This window comes from Fundulus heteroclitus, chromosome 21 (assembly GCF_011125445.2).
Source record: "Fundulus heteroclitus isolate FHET01 chromosome 21, MU-UCD_Fhet_4.1, whole genome shotgun sequence".
Lineage (NCBI taxonomy): Eukaryota > Metazoa > Chordata > Actinopteri > Cyprinodontiformes > Fundulidae > Fundulus > Fundulus heteroclitus.
The window spans coordinates 9,058,818-9,072,584 of NC_046381.1; the positions used below are offsets into that span (position 1 = coordinate 9,058,818).

The window sequence follows — 13,767 nt, forward strand, 5'->3', positions numbered from 1 at the left end:
GAGAGTTAAAGACGTCACAAGGGACAGAGCAGCTGCCTCTCTCTGTGTCCTCATTGTCTCCGCCGAGACTCCACAAATCCAGTGAAGCTCCATTATCCAGTTAAATGAACATAATAAGGCTGCTGGAAGCGTTATTAGATCAGGAAGTCCTGTGATGTCATGTTTAAGTGCAAGGAAAATCTGTGACCTAAATCGAGAAGTGTTTCTCAACTCCTTTCTGCCGGAAAAGATCACCTGACATAAAAGAGAGCAAAAGCAGGTTTTTGCAAGTTTTTTTAAGCTGCTTTTTCCCCCCCAAACGTTTTTTCTCAATGTTTAATCATAGAAAGATCTAACAATGTCTTTGTTAAAGTTAAATCTACCCTGAATTTGAGTGTGTACTGATACAGTTTGCTGTGAAAAAGGTTTACCTCATCCCTCACTTCTTCATGTTGTGAGCAACTGATCGCTGAATCAATTAACCAGCCAATCGGTCAGTCCTTCTGCAATCAATCATCTGTCCTACCAATAAATTGGTTGACCAACTAACCAATCAATTAGTCATCAATTAGTCAATTAATTCAACCAAACAACTACAGAAGCAAACAGACAAACTATAACGAGTTGATTGTTAAGATACAGAAAAGGAACCTGGCAAGGTTAACAAAATGCAAGAAAAATCCAAAGACATGACAACAGGAGATGTAAAAACAGAAAAAAGGGCTAAAACAAGCATTATATCTATATATCCATCTATATATATATATATATATATATATATATATATATATATATATATATATATATATATATATATATATATATATATATATATATATATATATATAGATGGATAGATATAGATGTGTGTGCTCGTGTGTGTATTTGTGTCACTAACCTTTGCTGTTAGCTTTTGAGGAGTGTGTAAATTCACACTCTGTATCTTGTAGCCAAACTGTGTTTCATGGGGCTGCTTTAATAAATAATAATAATAATAATAATAATAATAATAATAATAATAATAATATATATATTTTAAATAATAATAACTTAAAGGTCGCCACATGCTGCACCAGGTAAATATTGTCACTGTGGGGCTTGTATTAGGTTTGTATTCGCTGTAATATGAGTGGACAGCTGTCAGTCAGGGTGAGCTCACTGAAACCGAAACTGCTTAATGATTAAAACCAGTGTATGGTGAGATAATGAGATCATAGTACAGTAATGCATTTCCACCCCCAGTGTTGCACTGTTTGGCCAGCGCTTAGAAGCTCACGGCTAGCCCGACCTTACCCGGCTTGATGGTCGTCTTCTAGGCCGGTTGTGGACTTTTAAAGGTTCGGTCTGTTTCTACTCAGGAGGAACTCGGCTTCATAACCGAGTCCTGAAATCAAGGCAAAGAGAGGAGCTGGAAGAGGAGCAGGGGGAGTTCATAAAAGATCCTCCTAACGTATTCGGACTCAAACTTTAACGCATTTCATTGGGATTTTCTGTGGCACACGCCAGAGTGTAACCTTGGAGTGAAAGGAAAGTTTGCTCAAGAATTATATAAATGAAAACCTGAAAGGTGTAACGTGCATTTGTATTCAGCCTCCCCGAGTCAAAAGATTGCAACACGGCCTTTTAGTGCAAGGCATGTTTCTACCAGCTTTGCACATATATAGATCGAAAGAGTTTTTCTTTTTGTGCAACATCCCTCATGAACAACACATGAACATGCTTTGATCAAAACCATTGAATAATAGCTCTAGCTGCATGTTTAGGGTTGTTATCCTGCAAAACAACACTACCGTGTTTTTCAGACAATAAGGCGCACTTAAAATCCTTACATTTTCTCAAAAATTTATGGTGCGTCTAATAATTCGGAGCTCCGTATATACGATTAAAGTTGTGCTTACTGACTGATTTTATGTGGTTCGATGCGCTCAAAAATCTGTTAAACTATGAAGACATTACGGTACACTGTGACACTCTACCTGATTGGTACCCTGAGCTGTCTACAAGACTGCCTGATTATAATGTCTAAACAAGAAGTGCAAAGGCTCCTCTTTAGTGCACCTTATAATCTGTGCGCCTTATGGTCTGAAAAATGAGGTAGTATTTTGCTACCTGAAGCAGGTTTTCTTGCAGGATTTCCCTGTATTTAGCATCTTCCATCTGCCTGTCAGCTCAGACCAGTTTCCTTGTTCCAGCTGCAAATAAAAGGATCCCCACACCATGATGCCGCCACCGCCATGCATCAGAGTGATGTGCCGTTCATTGTCTTATCTGACTAGATCGCCTTCTTCCTCATGTTTGCTGTTTGTCCTTAGCGAATCATTGCAAATGGGATTTCCTTCAACTGCTTTTTCACCAATGGCTTTCTTCTTGCCACTCTTCCATAAAGACCAGACTTGTCGGGAGCGTGACGTTTGTTTGTCTGATCCACAGATTCTCCCACCTATACCGCAGATATCTTATGTTTGTAATCACACTTAGAGCGAATTACAAAACGGCTGGACTCTATTTACTAAGTAGGTGGCCTCTGAGGGCAACTGGCTGCACTGGATTTCATGATTCATTGTTAATTACTTTATGTAGCGCACTGAGGATCCGCCGTGAACCTGTCAAAACTGCAGCCGAAGCAAAAAGGAAGCTGCTGTGTTATTTTAGGGCCACACAGCACAGACGATGCTCTAGATTCTTTGAAGACAAGACAAGCGCTGTTCCTAGAAGTGTCAGTGAGACGACAAACATAGCAAGGACAGGGGTAAAATTAAAAGGCCCATGTATGAGGCATTTACACCAGATATGAAGTGCATTCGAGCTGCAGAGTGGTGGTTTACCGCATCAAAATGAGCATAAACAGCCTTACTTTCTTCTGAAAATCCTGTGAGGCAACTTCCTCTGCTGTTGTGCAATTTAAATGTTAAACCATGTGGCTCCTCTGTGACTTTCAGCAAGACAAATAGGCTGTAATCGGCGTGTGTGTGTGTGTGTGTGTGTTTCGTCTTTCTGTTTTCACATTCCGCGAGGTGTGAATCTGATGTGAGGAAAAGCAGCGCAGATGTTGGTTTGCTTAACCCGACTGACCCACTCCCAGGAAGAACACCCCGGGGGGGGGCACCCATGAGTCGAACGCCGTGTGAGACGACGGACCAGCGACGAGCTGCGCACTAAACGGAGAGATTCAGGAGAAGAGAAGAAAAGAAATATCATGCTCTCTCCGCAATCTGATCCCCCCGTCGTTCGCCTTTCTCATGGCCTTGTCTGAACGCCGGCATCTGTGTAAACGCTAAGGTGATTCACTCCCCGCTGTGAGCGTGGAAGTAGCGTAAAACCACTTTTCAGTGCACACATCCTCTTAGATCAGCTCTGCCTGCTTCTGATTGTTAGAGGACATATCGTCAGCCCGGCGCTGCATAAATCAAATAAACACTTTTCAGAAGCGTAAAAGACGTTTCCCCTAAAGTACGACAGAGAAACACTCAGAGGTTAACGCGCTAATACAGCGCGATCCTTCCCCATCTTCTCTTTGCAGAAGTGACTGACTGCTGCGAGGATCGGGGTAAGCCCCAAACGCACACAGTCTGAATCTAAATGGCACCTTATAGAAGCGACGCTCGCTTTCACAACAAAAAGATATGCACAAAGACGGTGACAACTTCCCCTAACAGTGACTCAGACTGAAGATGCTCAACAGAATTGATTAAGTAAAACTGAAAAATTTCAATACCTAAATGGCTGTACATTTTCCACAGTCATCAACGGACTCTTGGGTTTTATTTCAACAGAATCAAAAAAAAAAAAAAAAAAAAATACCTCACTGGGTTCGGCTACTGGTGCGACTGCTGGCTGAGAGAGGGAAACTACTTTCTATCTGCTGAGACATGAAACAGGTGGAAAGTCTTACAAACAGCTTCATGCGTAGATTAATTAACCAATTAGTGATGAGCAGCTGGATTGCACGTTAGAAAAGCTGAATAAAGGCACAGGTAAGGCTTTGAGGCATTTAGGAGACAGTTTGATAGCTGCTGACATTAAAAGAAGTCAAAGGCTGGTCTGCCTGTATGGATGAAGTGGGAACATTTGGCCATTTCTTCTACTTTAAAAAACAAAGCAAAGCCCCTCAAAGAGTGCACTCCTTTTAAGGTCAATGGTGTCTGGTGTAATTTTCATGACATTCTTACTAGCAAGCAAAAAAAAATAATTAAAAAAAGGAACGCATAACTCTGAAGTAATCTTCAGCTCTATCTGAAGTTTGGGGTTAATCCCCAACCCCAAAAAAAATGACATCTAATGAGGGGCTTACAAAGCCAACGCCAGTGAACAACAAAAGCAGCCTGTCTAGTATAAAACTGATACTAGACACAGCCAAATCAAACACTATGGCGGTAGCGTTATCTTTTGCTTCATCAGGACAACTTGCCGTAAGTGATGGAAAAACAAATTCTTCTCTAGACCTGAGAATCCTGAGGGGGAATGTCCAACATTATCAACAACAGTATGTGAATTATGTGGTCGTAGGCTCATCCACAGCACAACAGCAAGTCCCCTCTGATTGTTCTGAGGAACAATAAAACAACAAAATGACTTTTTGGGAGTGGCCTAGTCAAAGCCCACACTGTGGTGGTATTAACTGAAAGAAGCCCTTCCCTGAAACCCTGAATTGTGGCTCAATTAGAGCAACTTAGCTCAAAGGACTGCACCAAAGCTCCTCCTCAGCGCTGTAAAAGACTCGCTGCTCGTTGTCCCAACTACACGTAGAAGCAGCCGAGACGTAGAGACGTTCTGTCATAACGAACGGCCGTATGTTTGGTGCAAACCAAACACCTCCGGCTAAGTGTCAAGCTCTGCGGTGGCGGTATCACGACTGAATTCAAATCAGTTCAGTTTATTCATATCGCGGCATTTCACAACACATTTAGTCTCAAGCCGCTTTTTTTTACGAAATCGATCCGCCAGACGAGCTGGTTAGCAAGTTTTTATCTGCGGAAACCCAGCAGATCGCATCGGGTCATTGACTTGCAGCATTCACGCCTCCTGGATGAGAATGTAGCCACAGCAGACAGTTGCTGGACTTTGCAGCAATACCTCATGCCGAGCATGCATGCAGCGGCATTGCAGAGGTAAAACTCTCCTTTAACAGGAAGGACCCTCCAGCAGAACCATTCAGGTGGTCAAATCTGCAGTAATGTAACGCTATCATGTCAACATGGAGCAAAATCTCTGAGGAAAGTGGCTGAAACTTTTTTTTCTAACTTCATCGCCATGAAGAATTTAAGCGGTTCTGAAAGAAAAAACCGGGGTCAAGGCCGATACCATCAGCCTAATGAAGCGGATATTGAGCGTATATTTGAGCGAGGAAACCTAGAGGTGGGCTGACAGCTGACACCTGACAGCGACTGAAGACGGAAAACCCAGCGACTCGCGCTGAAAAAATGACCAGAACCGCCAGGATTGTGTTTGCAGATGAAATCCAATTCTCACGGCTTCACACTTTCAAAACAGGGAAACACAAACTAGAGAGGCTCCGGAGGAGTGGGTGTGCCATGTATATGTTTCACTCGCCATGAATGAGCAGGGGAGGAGTAAACTGAGCCTTTTAATATAACCACAGCAGAGTCCATGCAAAACGACAGCTCTGTAGACTGTGGCTTGGTGTGTAGGGGGTTTTATGCTTGGCTTGCTTGGCTGTAGGGTGTTTGATCTAAGCACTGAGATCTCTTTCCGTATTGTCATCACAATTTCTTCAATTAAGGACCGCTACTTAGATCCCACTTTGAATTTGACAGCTTTTCGGTTCACCCTCAGTGGAAACTTTTATTTAAAGTGCAGAGGGATGGAGATAGGGCCGGATTCCTGTGAAGTGCGTTCCCAGGATGTGGATGTGGGTGGGGGTGGAGGGGTGGGGGGGCGTAGCAAGTAGGTGCCTGTGTGAGCGTTCAGGGATGAGCGGTTATGGGTTTTTAACGCACTCTTGCACAAGCGTCCGGGGTGCGCACAGGTAGCCGCTCACCTGCAACAAGTCGGGACTCTTTTTAAAATCTGCAGCTTCTCTGCTTCGGGGACGTATGACAGCGAGCACACGTGAAAGATGGATGAGATGGTGCTGTAGCAGGTCATGCACGGCGAGAAACGCTGTTGGCACAGACAAAAAAATAAAAAAATAAAAAGAAGAAGAAGACACACACGCCTGTGCACACGAGCGTAGTGAGGCTGATCCTTTACATAAAGGGATTAAATGACCGGCAGCCTGAGCAGTTATTTTAATTGAAGATTTGCTGATGGAGACGCTCCGGGGGCTTAATGGACCTTTCTATTTTTACCCCATCACACACACCCTTCACAGACCTTTGGTAGTAAAAATACTCAAAGCGAGATGCTTTACTGATATCATAACCGATTAAATATAACCGAGAACCTGATCTTTGGAGACACCTCAGAGGCATTGAGGCTGAGACTTCAATTAACTCCAGGAGAGGCCGTATTTCTTGCAGGGAAAGCCTCAAAATGAAGAGTTTAAGAGGATCAGCGTTGCTTGTTGCATGTTGAGGTGTCAGGATGTGCTGCTGGCTTCTGCTGCGGGTTCGCCGTACAAATTTGTGAATGAAGTTGCTGCCTTGTATGGTGGTATGGTTCCAAGAGGAACAAGGAAGCTGAGCGTTAGTGTTTCCTCTCTTCGGTTTCAGCTGTTGAATTTTCTCAATGAGTTGTTCGGTGGCTGCAAGCTGCCTTTCGCTACCCCGTCCGTTTTAATGCCGACGTCCTACCTTCAGCAACACGCTGACAAAATGTCCAGAATCGTCAAAATCTGCAGAGTTGGACGTGAGCTGCTGCCTTTTGCAGCGGCAAAACCGATCAGGTGGAAACAAGTTTCATTTAAACTGTCCAAACCGCTGACAGTTCCTGTTTCTGAGTCACACTTTTTGTTTCACAGCTTTTTTGGAGCCCCTCTGAACAAAAACTATTGTTTTTAAAAATCGGTCTTAATCGTCACTCTCTAAAGATTTGCGGTTATAAAAGTCTGCTCACTTTGATCACAACCATCACCCTCGCTGTTTTTTTTTCTCTTTCTTTCTTAAACCAGGAGGGTTGGCAGCAGCGGTGAATCACAGTTTCAGGTTCTCTGCACACTCACTGCTTTGAATCCCAAACATTAATATATGCAATGAGTTGAGTCAGAAGGCAACTTTCCCTCTCGCTGTACAGTAAATTCACAACCAGCCCTGAAAAATAAAAACCCCAGCAGGCTGTTTTAAAAACCACAAAAGACATCTCACCATTACTAAAAAAAAAATTTCAATAACATAAAAACACAATAAGATAAATAGATGGACACTCAAGAAAAAAATTTGCCCCCAATCTCTTAATTTATTGACTCAGACAACAAAATCTCCAAGATGATACAGATGAAGCTCATTCATCCTTTCAGTTTTGTGCTTCACTTTAGAAAAAGTGAAAATTCTGCTGCAGAGAAGTTATACAGCTCTACACATAGAAGGAAAACTACTGAGAAAAACAACTTTCAACAACATCTCCCTCCCTCCATCCATTACACGTATATCCTTTAAGGATTGTGGAGCGGCTGGCGCCTCTCTCCAGCAATCATTAAGTGAGAGGCAGGGTACACCCTGGACAGGTCGCCAGTCCATCGCAGGGCAACGCAGAGTCACGCAGGATCAACAACTACACACATACTCATACACTGGGGGAAATTAAGACAGACCAAATTAGTCATGCTTTTTGGACTGTGGGAGGAATCCGGAGTACCCGGCGAAAACCCACACCTCCACAGGGAGAACATGCAGAAAGACCCCAGGCTGGGATTCCAACCAAAGACCTTCTTTCTGCCAATCAACCATCTTCATATTCTAACATGATGAGGGTCACAGCATATATGTATGCAATAACAAATGTCCTCATTAGTAAACTGATTAATAAACAAGACACAAACAAGCAAATAAATACCAAAGAAACCACTATAAATACAATAAATATACCATATTTTGCCATAAATAAATGTGATCAATTCAAGCCTCTCCTTGCAAATAAATGAACAATAACTAAATCAACAAAAATTTGATTAAATAAACCTGAAGAATTCTAATCTGTTATCATAAAGATAAATGGCAAAGAATACATAAAGTAAACAAACAATGCACAAATATGTAAGAAACATGAGCAAAATTAATCCATTTCAGAAAGTCAAACCCCTCCACAAAAATAAACAAATGTATTGATACCAAACAAACACAGACAGTAAATTAGCCAAGAAAAATATGGTATATAGAACAGATAAAAACAACTTATTATAAAGAATGTCATGCTTCCTGCCTGTTTTCAGTTGTTTTTTTGGGTTAACCGGCTGGAATCCACCTTCTTGCTCTGCTTAACTCAGCTAATTAGTGGAGTAGCTTCACCTGCATTGATTCTGATTACCTGCAAGGTGGAATGACTTGCAGGTAATCAGAGTCTCCTTGCCTTGTATGAGCTGCAGTCCAGCGTTGCCCCTCATTCACACAGACTCGTTTATCCACGCGTTCTCCATTACGTCACAAATAAAAGCCACTCTAGTCAATGGGGCAGAGAACCCGTCGTCCATCAGAAATACGGATCGAGTCTATTTGTGATGGATGATGGAGTGACATGCGTCAATTACCAAAAACCAGATAAGTCAGACAGGAAGTCAGACACTTAGGGAGAGTAAAGCAGATCCTGTATTATTTCAAAAATAAAAAAGAGAGAGAAGAGGAGCGGGGCTGTCTGGATGAACGGATCCAGTTAGGGTTGATGTGCGGCACTTTTCGCAATGAAAGGACGGCGGCACAATGAACGTATTCAGTGTGAAGCTGGCTTTAGTGTGCACCGCCTGCTTGGCCTGTTCTTCCCGTTTAGATTCTCTGCTCGCCCTGCCGTCATCGGCCTTCTGACGCTGGTCACGACCCGGCTTCCTGCCTGACCCCGTGTGAACCCTTCTGCCTCGATCACTACCCCTTCCTCATGAGCCAGCTCTCTGTCGCAAGCCTTTTCTGGCTGCGTGTCCCGCTGTGAGCAGCCTGCAGTTTGCTGTCTGTCTTCCTGCTCGTCCTGCACACTCACCTGCCTGCTCTACATTTTGGCTGCATCATATTTTCAATAAACCCTTTAAGTGCAATTAGCAGCTTCTCTGTCCGACGAGGCATTTCAAAGAAACAAAGAACTGAGCGAGTAGATTTAAAACAACGTATTGATATTGTACTAATTTAGAGAAAACTTTAGAATAACAAACATTTTACAAGATTGCTTTATAAATAAAAAAAAAATAAAAAAAAAAATCACAAAATTGGTGTGCTCCACCTCTCGCCCAATGATTGCTGGAGATAGCAGACAGGTCAGGGAAAGGTTGTGGAGAGGTTTAAAGCTGTGTTAGGTTATAAAACAATACGCCAAGCTTATATTATTTCATGGAGCATTGGTCCTATCCATCCCCTGAACACGCGCTGCACAGAACTAACCCTGCACACCAGAAAATGCATCCCTAAAATGGTAAATGGACTGAACTTATTTAGTGCTTTTCCAGTCATACTGACCACTCAAAGCGCTGTACACCAGAGCCACATTCACCCGATCACACACACACATTCATACACTGATACGCAGTGCGGTAAGCAACCTGGGGTTAAGTGCCTTGCCCAGGAGCACATCGACATGTGACAAGGGGATGCTGGAATCAAACCCGCAACCTTCCGATTGCAAGACGACTACTCGACCCATCATGAGAATCCATCTTGTAACGCTCCGGCTTCACCGGTTTGCGTCCGAACCAAAAACGGTTCGGGCCAATCACGTTGCAGTATTGTGGTTTAAGGCGGGACAAACCAGCTGTGACGGAAGCGAGACCGGCTGAGCCCACAGGTGAACCAACATAAACATGGCAGCGCAGGAGGACCCACGCGTAGCTGCTGCTATCACATCTGTTTGGTCAGAATCCTCCGTTTCTTCTTTGATAGTAAAACAGAATGAAAAACCATGGCTAGCTTACCTTGTTGTGGTTTCTCATGACGCCCACTGCTTACGTTTTAATTTGATACCATGATTGGCTAAAACAAGCCTTTAGTAGGCGGGCACTAGGTGTCGCTTCGCCCAATCAGCTCAGAGAGTTCTACTGAACGTCCCTCCTTTCCCTAAATGGATTCGATGGGAGCAGACACAGATTGATAAGCCCCATTTACATTAGCCTTGTGTAAACCGATCCATGCCGAGTTCAGACCGAGCTTGGATCAGTTAACCGTGCCGAGCTTGGTTCTGACGACCGTTTACACTTCCCGCTAGCACGGTTCCTCGCCTCCTAGTGATGATCTACGGTACTACTGCTCTCTGGGATTGAAGGAGGGAATCGTGCAAATAAAAATGGCGGCGCCCGTAACATTCAGGAAGTTATGTTTGGTTATAATTGTGATAATTCGTTGTTTGCGGACATTCAGGCCAAGAAGGCAACCTTTGGTGAATTTACTTGATGGAGTCGGCTTTTGGGACGTGGATAAGACAAACTAACGTCTTATAAGAATTTACAGACGCAGGAAACAACGACAGACGTTGAGGTTCATCACACTGCTAAGCAGAATCATCACTGGAAACCGTTTGTCACGGTAAGGAAGCTAGTATTTTTATGAATGTCTGAAATGTCAGCTGATGGTGAGGAGATGGCGCGGTCTGCTCATGCACTCTTTATTATCAGAGAACCGAGCCACTGAAAAACCGGGCCAAGCCCACCCATGGAACTGGTCTAGATTTAGCGCGGTTTGGTTGTGTCTGGCACGATTCAGTTCAGTTTGCGATCCATTTACACTCGATAGTGTACCGAGCTCGGACCGTTCTCGGCACGGTTAAAAAAGTGTAGTGTAAAAGGGGTAATAATGTGCAGAACTAGAGTTCTACAGTTATCAATCTGGCAGGCCAGGTTACATTTTCTATAGCAAGGAAAAGGAAGCTGATCAAAGTTAATGGAAAGATGGAAGGAACTAAATACAGGGTCCAATCCCACATTGCTTTGTGTTTTTCTAGGACACAAAATCCCCATTAAGAAACCTTGTACTTTGCTGTTGCAATGTGTCAAAATGTACAAGTGTTCACGGGGTATGAATGTTTTTGCAACAGAACAAGGAATACATTCTTGCAAGCCCTGCAAAGGAATGAGAATAGCCACTAGTTTGGATGTCAGATATATGGAATTGTGCAAGGTGTTGTCAAAATGTTACAGCAGAAAAACGGCAGATAAGACAATATATCAGGCATTGCATCCAGATCAGAAATGCTCCTTTAAGCTCTATCTGCACACCAGAACATATACAAATCCCAATAAGGGTAAGTTTAACTGTACCGTTTGTAGCATATTGTTTTCCGTTGATTTGAATTTGAATTACCAGTAGCATTAACAAATATATTTAAATGTAACTTACATTTTGCATCAGCTCCTGCTTCTGGGCTTTACACGAGCAACCGTCCACCACACCTTACTGCATCTGGGACACATTATAAAATCAAATTACATTAAAACCGTGAACTGCAAAGAGTAGACTGCATCGTCCAGAAAAAAATCTTCTCTGTTCATGTGTGTTCGTGCAAAGACAGCTTGAAAGAAGCAAGAAAAAGAAGAAAATTGAAAAACAGGCGAGAAGTCACACTTGATCTGAGCCCTGCAGGCCATGGCGGTGACACGTGATGTGCGAACGAGATTCAATGCCCCCCCCCACCACCTCCTGGTGTTAAATGCAAACAATGCTGCTGGTGCAGCCCAGCCAGTGTGTGTGTGTTGGGGGGGGGGGGGTTAACAAGTGAGCCGATAGCTGAATGGGAGAGAGCAGACCGCTGGCGCTGGTGAACAAACAGAGCAGTCACATCAAAAGGCCGAGGGCGTGAACACTAACGATGAAGTCAGACGTTTCCCTGAAGTAAAAGACTCTGAATGTTGACAAAAAAGAAAGTTATTATCGTTTAGATGCATTCCTTTGAACTGATTCAGACAGAGAATAGATGTAGGAGGAAGGTCTAGATAGCCAAGGTCACAGGGTAATTTCACAGAATCAGAAGTTATTGTAATTTTTATTTGTTTAAAAGGATTTTTGTAGATTAACTTTGTCAAAAGCGTTACCAATTGGGGATTCAATCAAATCTAGTGGCGAATGGTTAAGACACCGCCTTGGTCCTTTACTTCACCCTAAATCCCTTTTTGACTCGGAGGAAAAAAAAACAAAGATTAGATAAAGTCCTATAAACATGGTTTACATTAACCTTTTAACAAGTTTACCGGCTTGTAAGACAATGGAGTCAATTGTGCGTGTATTTACAACTCAAACACCTGCGTTCTTTATTGGTATTTTATGAAATAGACCACCACAAAGTAGAGCATAACTGTGAAGAGGAATGGAAAAAAAAAACATGGTTTTCACAAAAAAGTCTGGTGTCTAAATAAAATACGCTACTACCAAGTGCCTGGAGAAGTCAACCAGTCCTGAAGACTCTCAGATTGGTTCATTTGGTGAGAGGACAACTATCAGCCTATCATGTCACAAATCTGAACTCTATAAAAGAGTGAAAAGGATAAATTCGTTGTTGAAAAAAAAAGTGTATTTTCCATTTTGCCAGGCAGGAGAAAAAACAAACATGAAGTAACAATAATCAGCTGAAATACATTCATGAGGTGCTTTACTTTGACCATTTATGGTTGAATCTGGGCAGAAGATGAGGCAGAACCTGGTACGCAAACATTTAGGTGTAGCTGTGAAGGGAAATTGTTTGCCGGTGTGTTTTTTGGTGTACGCCATTTTTGCTTTTGGGCATACATACACTTTCAGGGTGGATCCTACAAACCGTTTTATGAATGAGACCCTTGATCATTTGAGAACTAAACTAATAGTCCGCATCACCATAAACACATCATCCCCACAGTGACACACGTTGGTGGCAGCGTCATGCTGTGGCACTGCTTTTCTTCAGGAAGGCTTGTCAAAATCAATCAAGAGACAGATGGAGCTGAATGCAGAAGGGCGTTAAATTAAAACCTGTTAGAGGCTGCAAAACACTGGAGACCGGGACCCTGAACAGCCAAAGCTATCGAATGGGCCATGCATTAGAGTGGCCTAGTCAAAGTATAGACTGGAAATGTGAAAATTGCTGTACACAGATGATCTGCTAACAACCTGCTTAGCTTGAGCTATCTTTGCAAATAAGTAGTGGCAGTAGTTTTCAATTTCTTGATGTAAAAAAGTGATAGAAAAACACCCCAAGAGACGTAGAGTTGTAATTGCAACAATAGGTGCCTCTGAAAGGTATTTAAAAACACACACCGCACTTTTCAGATTTGTATTGATTTGAAAACCATGCATTCCTTTTGCTTCCACTTCACACCTCTGCACTACTTTGTGTTGGTCTGTCGTATAAAAGTGCAATAAAATGCAATCCAAGGGGTTTTAGTGCCATTGCAAAGCAGAGAAGCAACACAATTACCATTATTCAAAGTCACACAATAATCCATATTTCATTTCAGAAGCCTAGGTGGAAAAATTCTCACTTACTGTCATAACTAAGATTAGACATGTCGCACCTTTTGCATTGCTTTATTGGGAAAGCTCTTTATAGGTAGTAAACAGGTCACGGCTGAAGTACATATTAACAGCTCTTGAGAGGAATGTCTGTAAATATACCACCATATACGCTAAACGTGTTTTTTGTGCATATTGTATCTGATGAGGTGGCACAGTGGTGGGAAAACTCAGTCAGCCTTTACCAGCCGTCTTTGTGTTCTGCTTACTGGGTGGACATCCCCAG

The 13,767-nt window shown here is 42.8% G+C and overlaps 1 long non-coding RNA gene across 1 annotated transcript in view; it reads right to left on the reverse strand.

Annotated features, from left to right (window-relative positions):
• The window catches only part of LOC110366945, a 42,610-nt gene that overhangs the window by 26,372 nt on the left and 2,471 nt on the right, over nucleotides 1–13,767 (reverse strand). Inside the window, exon 3 of the long non-coding RNA XR_004927387.1 lies at nucleotides 11,400–11,462. This is a non-coding gene — a long non-coding RNA (uncharacterized LOC110366945). The remainder of the gene's footprint in view (nucleotides 1–11,399; nucleotides 11,463–13,767) is intronic.